This window comes from Panulirus ornatus, chromosome 72 (assembly GCF_036320965.1).
Source record: "Panulirus ornatus isolate Po-2019 chromosome 72, ASM3632096v1, whole genome shotgun sequence".
NCBI lineage: Eukaryota > Metazoa > Arthropoda > Malacostraca > Decapoda > Palinuridae > Panulirus > Panulirus ornatus.
This window is the reverse complement of record NC_092295.1, coordinates 13,562,956-13,576,194: the sequence shown is the minus strand read 5'-3', so window position 1 is coordinate 13,576,194 and position 13,239 is coordinate 13,562,956.

The window sequence follows — 13,239 nt, the reverse complement described above, 5'->3', positions numbered from 1 at the left end:
TATGTGGAACACATCCAACACGTCACCTACGCTCCACACAGCCTCCACATCTGCCTTACGTCGTCAGAGAACACCATGAGCATTGGTAAGTCCCCAGCTCCACCACTACATCCACCATGGGCATTGGTAAGTCCCCAGCTCCACCACTACATCCACCATGGGCATTGGTAAGTCCCCAGCTCCACCATTACCACATCCACCATGAGTATTGGTAAGTTCCCACCTCCACCATTACCACATCCACCATGAGCATTGGTAAGTCCCCAGCTCCACCACCACTACATCCACCTTGGGCATTGGTAAGTCCCCAGCTCCACCATTACCACCTCCACCATGAGCATTGGCAAGTCCCCAGCTCCACCACCACCACCACCACCACCACCACATCCACCATGAGCTTTGGTAAGTCCCCAGCTCCACCAACAGAACATCCACCATGAGCATTGGTAAGTCCCCAGTTCCACCACCACCACCACATCCATCATGAGCATTGGTAAGTCCCCAGCTTCACCAACACTACATCCACCATGGGCATTGGTAAGTCCCCAGCTCCACCATGACCACATCCACCATGAGCATTGGTAAGTCCCCAGCTCCACCACCACCACCACCACCACCACATCCACCATGAGCATTGGTAAGTCCCCAGCTCCACCGCCACCACATCCATCATGAGCTTTGGTAAGTCCCCAGCTCCACCACCAGAATATCTACCATGAGCATTGGTAAGTCCCCAGCTCCACCACCACCACCACCACCACCACTACATCCACCATGAGCATTGGCAAGTCCCCAGCTCCATCACCACCACCACCACATCCACCATGAGCATTGGTAAGTCCCCAGCTCCACCACCCCCACATCCACCATGAGCATTGGTAAGTCCCCAGTTCCACCACCAGACCATCCACCATGAGCATTGGTAAGTCCCCAGCTCCACCACCACCACATCCACCATGAGCATTGGTACGTCCCCAGCTCCACCACCACCACATCCACCATGAACATCGGTAAGTCCCCAGCTCCACCACTACAACATCCACCGTGAGCATTGGTAAGTCCCCAGCTCCACCACCACCACCACCACATCCACCATAAGCATTGGTAAGTCCCCAACTCCACCATTACAACATCCACCATGAGCATTGGTAAGTCCCCAGCTCCACCATTACTACATACATCATGAGCATTGGTAAGTCCCCAGCTCCACCACTACAACATCCACCATGAGCATTGGTAAGTCCCCAGGTCCACCACCACCACATACATCATGAGCATTGGTAAGTCCCCAGCTCCAACACTACAACATCTACATTGAGCATTGGTAAGTCCCCAGCTCCACCACCAGCATATCCACCATGAGCATTGGTAAATCCCCATTTCCACCGCCACATCCACCATGAGCATTGGTATGTCCCCACCTCCACCACCACCACCACTACGTCCACCATGAGCTTTGGTAAGTCCCCAGCTCCACCACCACCACATCCACCATGAGCATTGGTAAGTCCCCAGCTCCATCGCCACCACGTACACCATGAGCATTGGTAAGTCTCCAGCTCTGTCACCACCACATCCACCATGAGCATTGGTGTGTCCCCAGCTCCACCACCACCACATCCACCATGAGCATTGGTAAGTCCCCAGCTCCATCACCAGAACATCCACCATAAGCATTGTTAACTCCCCAGCTCCACCACCACCACATCCACCATGAGTATTGGTAAGTCCCCAGCTCCACAACCACCATCACATCCACCATGAGCATTGATAAGTCCCCAGCTCCACCACCACCACTACATCCACCATGAGCATTGCTAAGTCCCCAGCTCCATCACCACTACATCCACCATGAGCATTGGTAAGTCCCCAGCTCCATCGCCACCACGTACACCATGAGCAGTGGTGTGTCCCCAGCTCCACCACCACCACCTCCACATCCACCATGAACATTGTTAAGTCCTCAGCTCCACCACCACCACATCCGCCATGAGCATTGGTAAGTCCCCAGCTCCACCACCATCACATCCACCATGAACATTGGTATGTCCCCAGCTTCACCACTACAACATCCACCATGAGGATTGGTATGTCCCCAGCTCCAACACCCCGACATCCACCATGAGCATTGGTAAGTCCCCAGCTCCACCACCACTACATCCAACATGATCATTGGTAAGTCCCCAGCTCCACTACAACAACACGAGCCATGAGCATTGGTAAGTCCCCAGCTCCACCACCACCACATCCACCATGAGCATTGGTATGTCCCCAGCTCCACCACGAGAACACCCATCATTAGCATTGGTAAGTCCCCAGCTCCACCACCCCCACATCCACCATGAGCATTGGTAAATCCCCAGCTCCACCACCACCACCACATCCACCATGAGCATTGGTAAGCCCCCAGCTCCACCACCACCACCACATCCACCATGAGCATTGGTAAGTCCCCAGCTCCACCACATCCACCATGAGCATTGGTAAGTCCCCATCTCCACTACATCCACCATGAGCATTGGTAAGTCCCCAGCTCCACTGTGAGCATTATAATAAAGAAAGGTACAAGGGATCAATATCATATTACAGAATTATGGAAAGATAAAAATAGCTACATAAGTATAGGAAGTATCTGAGATATGGGAGAGGTGTGAAGTGTGTGGGACAGGGAGAGAGATAGAGGGAAAGAAGGAAAGGAAACTGTGGTTGGATGTGTATATGTAAACCCTCTTGTGGACGAGGGATGAAGAGTACCAGTTACTGAAGTGTGAAGGTGAGAGAGAGAAGGAGCAGGAGAAGAGAAAAGGGAAGATGAGATGTGAAAAGAGAATAGGAAGTGGAAAGTTGGTGCACGCGGGAAGGAGAGAGAGAGAGAGAGAGAGAGAGAGAGAGAGAGAGAGAGAGAGAGAGAGAGAGAGAGAGAGAGAGAGTAGGTTCGAAGGTGGGAATGAGGCACAAGTCTTACTCTGTATTGAAGTCAAAAATTATCAGGACCCCCGGAATGCTGTGTTGAGACACGTAACATAGGAAGTGTTTCTCAACCCACATTGTGACCCCCCCCAGTGAAACAGGTCACAGCTGACCACGTTGATAACCAATCACTGGAGACGTAGAGGGTCACACACACACACACATGAGGTCATCATTGTTTACAGGAGGGTCATCCTATTTCTTTTTCCCTCCTCATCCTGACTCTATTTCGGGCGGGTAGCAAGTCTACACACGGGCCACATGCGCAGTGAGAGCGTCTGTGGGCTTATAATGATCCACAACACCTGAGGAAGGTATGAAACATTGTTCTGCTGGTACATATAGCGTGTCGTTGACGACCTTAATGACCCCTGGCTTGTGTTAGCTCATCCCGGCAAGCTCACGGAGTAGGGCGTCTCTGGGTCAAGGCTTGGGACACCAGCGTTCAGCAACTTGGTTCCTCTCCAAACGTGTGCATCATGATGTTAATTCATACCATGTAACTAGGAACTGCTGTGCTGCTAGGGAGAGAATTTACCTTAATGACTGACAGTCATTATTAGGTAAAGTGATGATAAGAATCTTTATCTAGACTCGTATATTGAGGATGTGGAGGGATTGTATATGTATCTGAACCACCTCTTATATGTACTTTGTGACTGGACGTGTGTAGTCTCTTCCATGTAACCATTTCCACATAGTTTTCGTGCCAGTTTTAAGTACACACTGTCTTTTATTCATTGCGAGATGAAAACAGTATACACCACATTATCAAAAGCACCCACGGAGGTCAGATGATGTATGAGGTACAGATGTTCTTCATCATTATTTTCCCTTCAGATTATTCATCGTGTCGGAAGCTGGAGTTGGTCAGAAGTCTGCGAGGAGGTTGGGAAGAGTCGCTCTTTGCTTCGCTGAGGCACACCCGCACACCAGGAGGGACCAGGCTCCTGCGGGCCTCCCTCCTCCAGGTAACTTGGGTCATCTGATGATGATGCTGTTGATGGTCAGTTTGGTTGATGCTCGTATGGCCCAGGTTGGTAGGTGGCTGAGGACTGGCAGAAAATATGTATAGTGCCCTTGTATGTAATAGGCAAAGGGGAACAAAAATGAATGTTCGAATCTTGGTGTTTAAGTAAATATAGTGAGGTTGCTGGGAGGCTGATGGTGTGCAGAGAGAAGATGAATGAAGAGAAGCACTGTGGCTCCTGGAGAGGGAGTGGAGGTGTAGGCCAAGAGTTTGCTGTGAAGAATGTATGTGAGAAACACTCACAGAATGAGAGTGGTGTGTACGTAGCATTTATGGATCTAGGGGAAGTGCATGACGAAGGTGTCTTGTGGAAGATGCTATGTACGAATGTATGAAGTAGAGGGAAAGATGGTGAATGTAATGAGGAGTTCTAACTGGAAGAGTAAGGCATGTGTGCGAGTTGGAAAGGATGTGTTGTATCACCATGGCTGTTTGATCTCTTCATGGACGAGGTGGTGAACGGGGTAAATCTGAGGGTACTGGAGCGAGGACTTGTCAACAGTATGATGGTTTGTGAAGGGGTATGGTAGATGGAGTAGTCACCCCTTGCAGATGACATGGCTCTGGTGGCAGACTCCAAAGACGTGCGCCAGAAGATGACAAAGGTACGGAAAGTGTGTAGATGGAGAACGTGAGAGTTAGATGTGAACAGAAGCAGAGTATTAAGGAGTGACAGTGGAGTTTGTGTGTAAGATTCTAAGGGGAAGGACCTGGAAGAAGTGGAAAGCTTTGGATAGTTGAAAGTGGACGTGGAAGAGGATAGAGCTCTGTGGTAAGAGTGAGTCAGATTGTAGGAAAGGAGGCGTATGTTTTGGGTGCATTAAGAAGCTTGTGGAAGTAGTCAGGATCTTTAAAGTCAATGTTGGTTATATTAGAGGGTTTAAGAGTCCCCTGACAGTGTTGTATGGGTGCGAGTCTTGGGCCTTGAAAACGGAATACAGACAGGGAGAGGATGAATATGTTGGAAATGAAATTCCAGAGAACAGTAGGTGGGCGTGAGGTAGATCGACAGTGGTAGAGAGAGAGAGAGAGAGAGAGAGAGAGAGAGAGAGAGAGAGAGAGAGAGAGAGAGAGAGAGAGAGAGAGAGAGAGAGAGAGAGAGAGAGAGAGAGAGAGAGAGAGAGAGTTAGCTCAGTCTGACTGAGAATGCCGACCATGGCGTGCTGAAGTGCTTCGGCCATATGGAGAGGATGAGTGAGGAAACACTCGCTAAGATGTGCTTGTGGAGAGAGCGAGAGGTGAGGGAGATCAAGAAGAGGATGAAAGGATAGAGTGAGAGGAGCTTAAGGGTATCGGCCTGAACATTCAGGAGGGTGAGAGGCGTACATGAGATAGAATGAATTGGATCGGTGTGATATATGGGGTACAAAATGCTGTCATTGGGATTAAGCAGGACATATGAAGTGGTCAAAGTAAACCGCGGAGTAGTTTTTGGGACTTGTTTGTGGATAGGGGGTTCTGGCTTAGGTACATCGTACATGATAACTACAGAGTGGAAGTATGCAAATGAGGCCATTATTGCTTTGTTCACAACTTTGTCTTGCTTAACTGGGGTAGGCCGTTAGGTTTGAGAAATTATCTATTGTATTTTCTTTATGAAAAGTTTGGAAAATAGTTAATCTACATTTTATAAGCCACTGAATACCATACTTAACTAGGTATATTACAACGTGAGGGTTGTACATGACCTGATATTTTCTAAAATATTTCAACTTAGATATTTTACAATAAATCATGGAAATTTATTCATATAAAACGTAACTAACTGTAAAAGGATTAATAGAAGCCCAATATGATATATGATACTTCTATGCAAACTAACCATGACATAAATGGAAAACTGTCATCAAATGTAGAACATGAGCATTTTGTTTACTTGTTATTTGTTTCGCACGACCTTTCCCGAATTAATTTTAAAGATCCTCGCCATGATAACCTGGAAGTAACTATAGGATCCTCGCCATGATAACCTGGAAGTGACTATAGGATCCTCGCCATGATAACCTGGAAGTGACTATAGGATCCTCGCCATGATAACCTGGAAGTAACTATAGGATCCTCGCCATGATAACCTGGAAGTAACTATAGGATCCTCGCCATGATAACCTGGAAGTAACTATAGGATCCTCGCCATGATAACCTGGAAGTGACTATAGGATCCTCGCCATGATAACCTGGAAGTAACTATAGGATCCTCGCCATGATAACCTGGAAGTAACTATAGGATCCTCGCCATGATAACCTGGAAGTAACTATAGGATCCTCGCCATGATAACCTGGAAGTGACTATAGGATCCTCGCCATGATAACCTGGAAGTAACTATAGGATCCTCGCCATGATGACCTGGAAGTAACTATAGGATCCTAGCCATGATGACCTGGAAGTAACTATAGGATCCTCGCCATGATAACCTGGAAGTAACTATAGGATCCTCGCCATGATAACCTGGAAGTAACTATAGGATCCTCGCCATGATAACCTGGGAGTAACTATAGGATCCTCGCCATGATGACCTGGAAGTAACTATAGGATCCTCGCCATGATGACCTGGAAGTAACTATAGGATCCTCGCCATGATAACCTGGAAGTAACTATAGGATCCTCGCCATGATAACCTGGAAGTAACTATAGGATCCTCGCCATGATAACCTGAAAGTAACTATAGGATCCTCGCCATGATGACCTGGAAGTAACTATAGGATCCTCCTACGATAACCTGGAAGTAACTATAAGATCCTCGCCATGATAACCTGGAAGTAACTATAGGATCCTCCTACGATAACCTGGAAGTAACTATAGGATCCTCGCCATGATAACCTGGAAGTAACTATAGGATCCTCGCCATGATAACCTGGAAGTAACTATAGGATCCTCTTATGATAACCTGGAAGTAACTATACGATCCTCGCCATGATAACCTGGAAGTAACTATAGGATCCTCTTATGATAACCTGGAAGTAACTATACGATCCTCGCCATGATAACCTGGAAGTAACTATAGGATCCTCCTATGATAACCTGGAAGTAACTATAGGATCCTCGCCATGATAACCTGGAAGTAACTATAGGATCCTCCTATGATAACCTGGAAGTAACTATAGGATCCTTGCCATGATAACCTGGAAGTAACTATAAGATCCTCGCCATGATAACCTGGAAGTAACTATAGGATCCTCGCCATGATAACCTGGAAGTAACTATAGGATCCTCCTATGATAACCTGGAAGTAACTATAGGATCCTCGCCATGATGACCTGGAAGTAACTATAGGATCCTTGCCATGATAACCTGGAAGTAACTATAAGATCCTCGCCATGATAACCTGGAAGTAACTATAGGATCCTCGCCATGATAACCTGGAAGTAACTATAGGATCCTCCTATGATAACCTGGAAGTAACTATAGGATCCTTGCCATGATAACCTGGAAGTAACTATAAGATCCTCGCCATGATAACCTGGAAGTAACTATAGGATCCTCGCCATGATAACCTGGAAGTAACTATAAGATCCTCGCCATGATAACCTGGAAGTAACTATAGGATCCTTGCCATGATAACCTGGAAGTAACTATAAGATCCTCGCCATGATAACCTGGAAGTAACTATAGGATCCTCCTACGATAACCTGGAAGTAACTATAGGATCCTCCTATGATAACCTGGAAGTAACTATAGGATCCTCCTACGATAACCTGGAAGTAACTATAGGATCCTCGCCATGATAACCTGGAAGTAACTATAGGATCCTCCTATGATAACCTGGAAGTAACTATAGGATCCTCGCCATGATAACCTGGAAGTAACTATAGGATCCTCGCCATGATAACCTGGAAGTAACTATAGGATCCTCGCCATGATAACCTGGAAGTAACTATAGGATCCTCGCCATGATAACCTGGAAGTAACTATAGGATCCTCGCCATGATAACCTGGAAGTAACTATAGGATCCTCGCCATGATAACCTGGAAGTAACTATAGGATCCTCGCCATGATAACCTGGAAGTAACTATAGGATCCTCCTACGATAACCTGGAAGTAACTATAGGATCCTCGCCATGATAACCTGGAAGTAACTATAGGATCCTCGCCATGATAACCTGGAAGTAACTATAGGATCCTCGCCATGATAACCTGGAAGTAACTATAGGATCCTCGCCATGATAACCTGGAAGTGACTATAGGATCCTCGCCATGATAACCTGGAAGTGACTATAGGATCCTCGCCATGATAACCTGGAAGTAAATATAGGATCCTCGCCATGATAACCTGGAAGTAACTATAGGATCCTCGCCATGATAACCTGGAAGTAACTATAGGATCCTCCTATGATAACCTGGAAGTAACTATAGGATCCTCGCCATGATAACCTGGAAGTAACTATAGGATCCTCGCCATGATAACCTGGAAGTAACTATAGGATCCTCCTATGATAACCTGGAAGTAACTATAGGATCCTCGCCATGATAACCTGGAAGTGACTATAGGATCCTCGCCATGATAACCTGGAAGTAACTATAGGATCCTCGCCATGATAACCTGGAAGTAACTATAGGATCCTCCTATGATAACCTGGAAGTAACTATAGGATCCTCGCCATGATGACCTGGAAGTAACTATAGGATCCTCCTATGATAACCTGGAAGTAACTATAGGATCCTTGCCATGATAACCTGGAAGTAACTATAGGATCCTCCTATGATAACCTGGAAGTAACTATAGGATCCTCGCCATGATAACCTGGAAGTAACTATAGGATCTTCGCCATGATAACCTGGAAGTAACTATAGGATCCTCCTACGATAACCTGGAAGTGACTATAAGATCCTCGCCATGATAACCTGGAAGTAACTATAGGATCCTCGCCATGATAACCTGGAAGTGACTATAGGATCCTCCTACGATAACCTGGAAGTGACTATAGGATCCTCCTACGATAACCTGGAAGTGACTATAGGATCTTACCTTCATGGTAATCTGGATTTTTCCTGCTTTGGAGACTCCAGTCATGGCCAGAAGTCCACATCAAGGCCGGGCCTTTATTCAAAGACGTCGAGAGGATTATCAACGGTAAAAAGATGAGACAAGGGAAAGTATTTACCAATTTTGGAGAAGGTGAAAAACCTAATTAGATGTGGAAATTTCTTCTCCATTGAACAGTTGCTCCGTTTATACAAGTGATTGATTCGTTCTTGTATAGAACAGAGTTGAGTCGAAAGCGGCCTCACTTACAAACTTTCCTAAACTGAAATCAAAACTTGATCCCCCTTGCCCTACGCCGCAATGTTGGTCATTTTCCTTCTCCTATAGGTATTACTTCGGTTTTTGCTCCCGAGAACTGGCTGCTTGTGTGCCCCCCACCACCACTAGTTAGACCACGCAATACTCGGCAAGCTGCTGCGTCACATGATGAGTGTGTGGCATTTGGCAACTCAAGGGTGGGCCGTTTTGATAACTGTTTCTCTTCCTACACGTCGAAGCTTTGGAACTCTCTACCTTCTCATGTCCTTCCCAATAACTATGACTTGGCACATTTCAAAAGACAGGTTTTACACTTCATTCAAAGTTCGTAAATACTTGCCCTTGTCTTTTCTTTTTCCCTTTCATAATTCTCTCTATATTTCATTTAAGGTCCGGCCTTGACGTGGAATTTTGTCCGTGACTGGAGCTTCCAACTTGAAAACGTTAAACTGTCTCTGTTTCAACCTATTTAGCTATATCTATAGTGAAACTGTCTCTGTCTCCAGCTACTTAGCTATATCTATAGTGAAACTGTCTCTGTCTCCAGCTACTTAGCTATATCTATAGTGAAACTGTTTCTGTCTCCAGCTATTTAGCTATATCTGTAGTGAAACTGTGTCTGTTTCCAGCTATTTAGCTATGTCTGTAGTGAAACTGTGTCTGTTTCCAGCTATTTAGCTATATTTATATTGAAATCGTCTCTGTTTCCAGCTATTTAGATATATCTATAGTGAAACTGTCTCTGTTTCTAGCTATTTAGCTATATCTATAGTGAAACTGTCTCTCTCTTCAGCTATTTAGCTATATCTATAGTGAAACTGTCTTTGTTTCCAGCTATTTAGCTAGATCTATAGTGAAACTGTCTCTGTCTTCAGCTATTCAGCTATATCTATAGTGAAACTGTATCTATTTACAGCTATTTAGCTATATCTATAGTGATACTGTCTCTGTCTCCAGCTATTTAGCTATATCTATAGTGAAACTGTCTCAGTTTCCAGCTATTCAGCTATATCTATAGTGAAACTGTCTCTGTCTCCAGCTATTCAGCTATATCTATAGTGAAACTGTATCTATTTCCAGCTATTTAGCTATATCTATAGAGAAACTGTCTCTGCCTCCAGCTATATAGATATATCTACAGTGATACTGTCTCTGTCTCCAGCTATTTAGCTATATCTATAGTGAAACTATCTCTGTTTCCAGCTATTTAGCTATATCTATAGTGAAACTGTCTCTGTTTCCAGCTATTTAGCTATATCTATAATGAAACTGTGTCTGTTTCCAGCTATTCAGCTTTTTCTACAGTTGAATTGTTTCTGTTTCCAGCTGCTTAACTTTCTTTCCAGTCAAACCGTCTCTGTTTCCAGCTAATTAGCTTTTACTATCGTTAAACTGTGCCTGTTCTCAGCTATCTAGCTTTCTCTCCAGTAAAATTGTCTCTGTTTCTGGACACTTTTCTTATAAGTTAGGATATTGTCTCGTGACACAGTCTGACCCCACCAGCACTTACGTTAATCCTTCTGTCTTCAACTATCTCCCTTTTGCACTTGCCTGTCTCTCCTGAACTGTTTCCTTTCCTCATACTCTTCTTCTTCTTCTTCTTCCCTTGAATCATCATAGTTCCGTCTCTCTACTTCACTCAGATTAACCCTCTCCTTCACCTGTCTGTGCCTCAGCTATACCCTTCCTCCTCATCCACCACTCCTTGTGTTCAGCTGCCTCCCTCCTCCCACATGTCTGTAGTTCAGCTGATCTGTTCTCCCTCACGTTGCCTCACTCTTATCCATCGCCTACTTGTCCCTCCTTCATCTAGTGATCCTCCCTCCCTCATCTACCTTCCCTTCAGCTCTGGGAAGGTTTCATTTTGAAATTCATTTTTCACCAAGTTTCAAGTTCCATTTGGGTGAAGTTCTCAAGTTTCTAGTTTGGTGGACCTTCCTCTTCCTCCAGTTCTGTAGCTCCCCTACCTCATCCTCCAGCTGCCTCTTGACCATACTTTACCTCATTCAGTTCTCCTTCAAGTGATGCTTCTCCTCCAGCTGTCCCTCTAGGTAATATCTGTTTCCCATTTCCCAGAGGAAAGAACTGCCTCTCCATCGTATTGGAATACTATTTCCCTCCGTCTTTCCCTTGGGTAAGCTTCCCTCCTTCTGTTTTCTTCCAGGTGACCCGTCTCGTTCAGTGACGACCCTCTCTCCATATATGTGTAGCAGCCAGGATTTACGCTCAGCGGGACACGAAGGTGATATTTACCTTGTGGGTTCGACAAGGCTCTGGCAGGGGTTCATATTTCCAGTGTTCAATGAAACTGTTGCAGGAGGCGTGTGGGCTCAATGTCTCAGTATCAGTCAGTGTAGAGACGAACGCATGTCAGTGTTGTCAGGCCACTGACATTCACTCATGTGCTTGAGAATGTTAATGAGCCATTTGGAGAGAGAGAGAGAGAGAGAGAGAGAGGGGGGGGGGGGGGCGACCTAACACATAGAATATCACTACACCTTCTCTGTCCACATAGAATGTTACTACACCTTCTGTGTCCACATAGAATGTTACTACACCTTCTGTGTCTACATAGAATATCACTACACACTACGACCTAACCTAACCTAACCTAACCTAACCTAACCTAACCTAACCTAACCAATTCCTCTCCTGGCGTCAGCTATACTGTGGGTAGGTAGACTGTGGTTACCCCATGGTGGCTGCTGCTACGTTGTGTCTATGGGAATCTTCACTTGGACAACCTCTTTGTTTTGTTGTTTTCAGCGTCACTTCTTGTCTATCACTACAACGACGAGCCAATTTGGTAATTGGCTACGTTTCATAACAACCATGACTGAGACCAGATGGTCGCCAGGTGAACATCTGTTGCAGCTCATTCGTCACATGTCTCTAAACATTTGAAGTCAAAATGTTTATAAATGTACGACGAACACTGAGGAATGCAAGGGATGAGGCATAGCGAGCTGTGTGTGTGTGTGTGTGTGTGTGTGTGTGTGTGTGTAATTCAAGAAGCTGCTTGGATGTACAACGGCGAGCAAGTCAAAAGTGATGTTGAGTTTATCAGTCATGTGTCGCTTCCCTTGAGTGACAGGCCAGCTATATCTGCGAAATGCTGATATATATATTTTATTATATATTTATTTATTTTTATTATACTTTGTCGCTGTCTCCCGCGTTTGCGAGGTAGCGCAAGGAAACAGACGAAAGAAATGGCCCAACCCACCCCCATACACATGTATATACATACGTCCACACACGCAAATATACATACCTACACAGCTTTCCATGGTTTACCCCAGACGCTTCACATGCCTTGATTCAATCCACTGACAGCACGTCAACCCCGGTATACCACATCGCTCCAATTCACTCTATTCCTTGCCCTCCTTTCACCCTCCTGCATGTTCAGGCCCCGATCACACAAAATCTTTTTCACTCCATCTTTCCACCTCCAATTTGGTCTCCCTCCTCTCCTCGTTCCCTCCACCTCCGACACATATATTCTCTTGGTCAATCTTTCCTCACTCATTCTCTCCATGTGCCCGAACCATTTCAAAACACCCTCTTCTGCTCTCTCAACCACGCTCTTTTTATTTCCACACATCTCTCTTACCCTTACGTTACTTACTCGTTCAAACCACCTCACACCACACATTGTCCTCAAACATCTCATTTCCAGCACATCCATCCTCCTGCGCACAACTCTATCCATAGCCCACGCCTCGCAACCATACAACATTGTTGGAACCACTATTCCTTCAAACATACCCATTTTTGCTTTCCGAGATAATGTTCTCGACTTCCACACATTCTTCAAGGCTCCCAGAATTTTCGCCCCCTCCCCCACCCTATGATCCACTTCCGCTTACATGGTTCCATCCGCTGCCAGATCCACTCCCAGGTATCTAAAACACTTCACTTCCTCCAGTTTTTCTCCATTCAAACTCACCTCCCAATTGACTTGACCCTCAACCCTACTGTACCTAATAACCTTG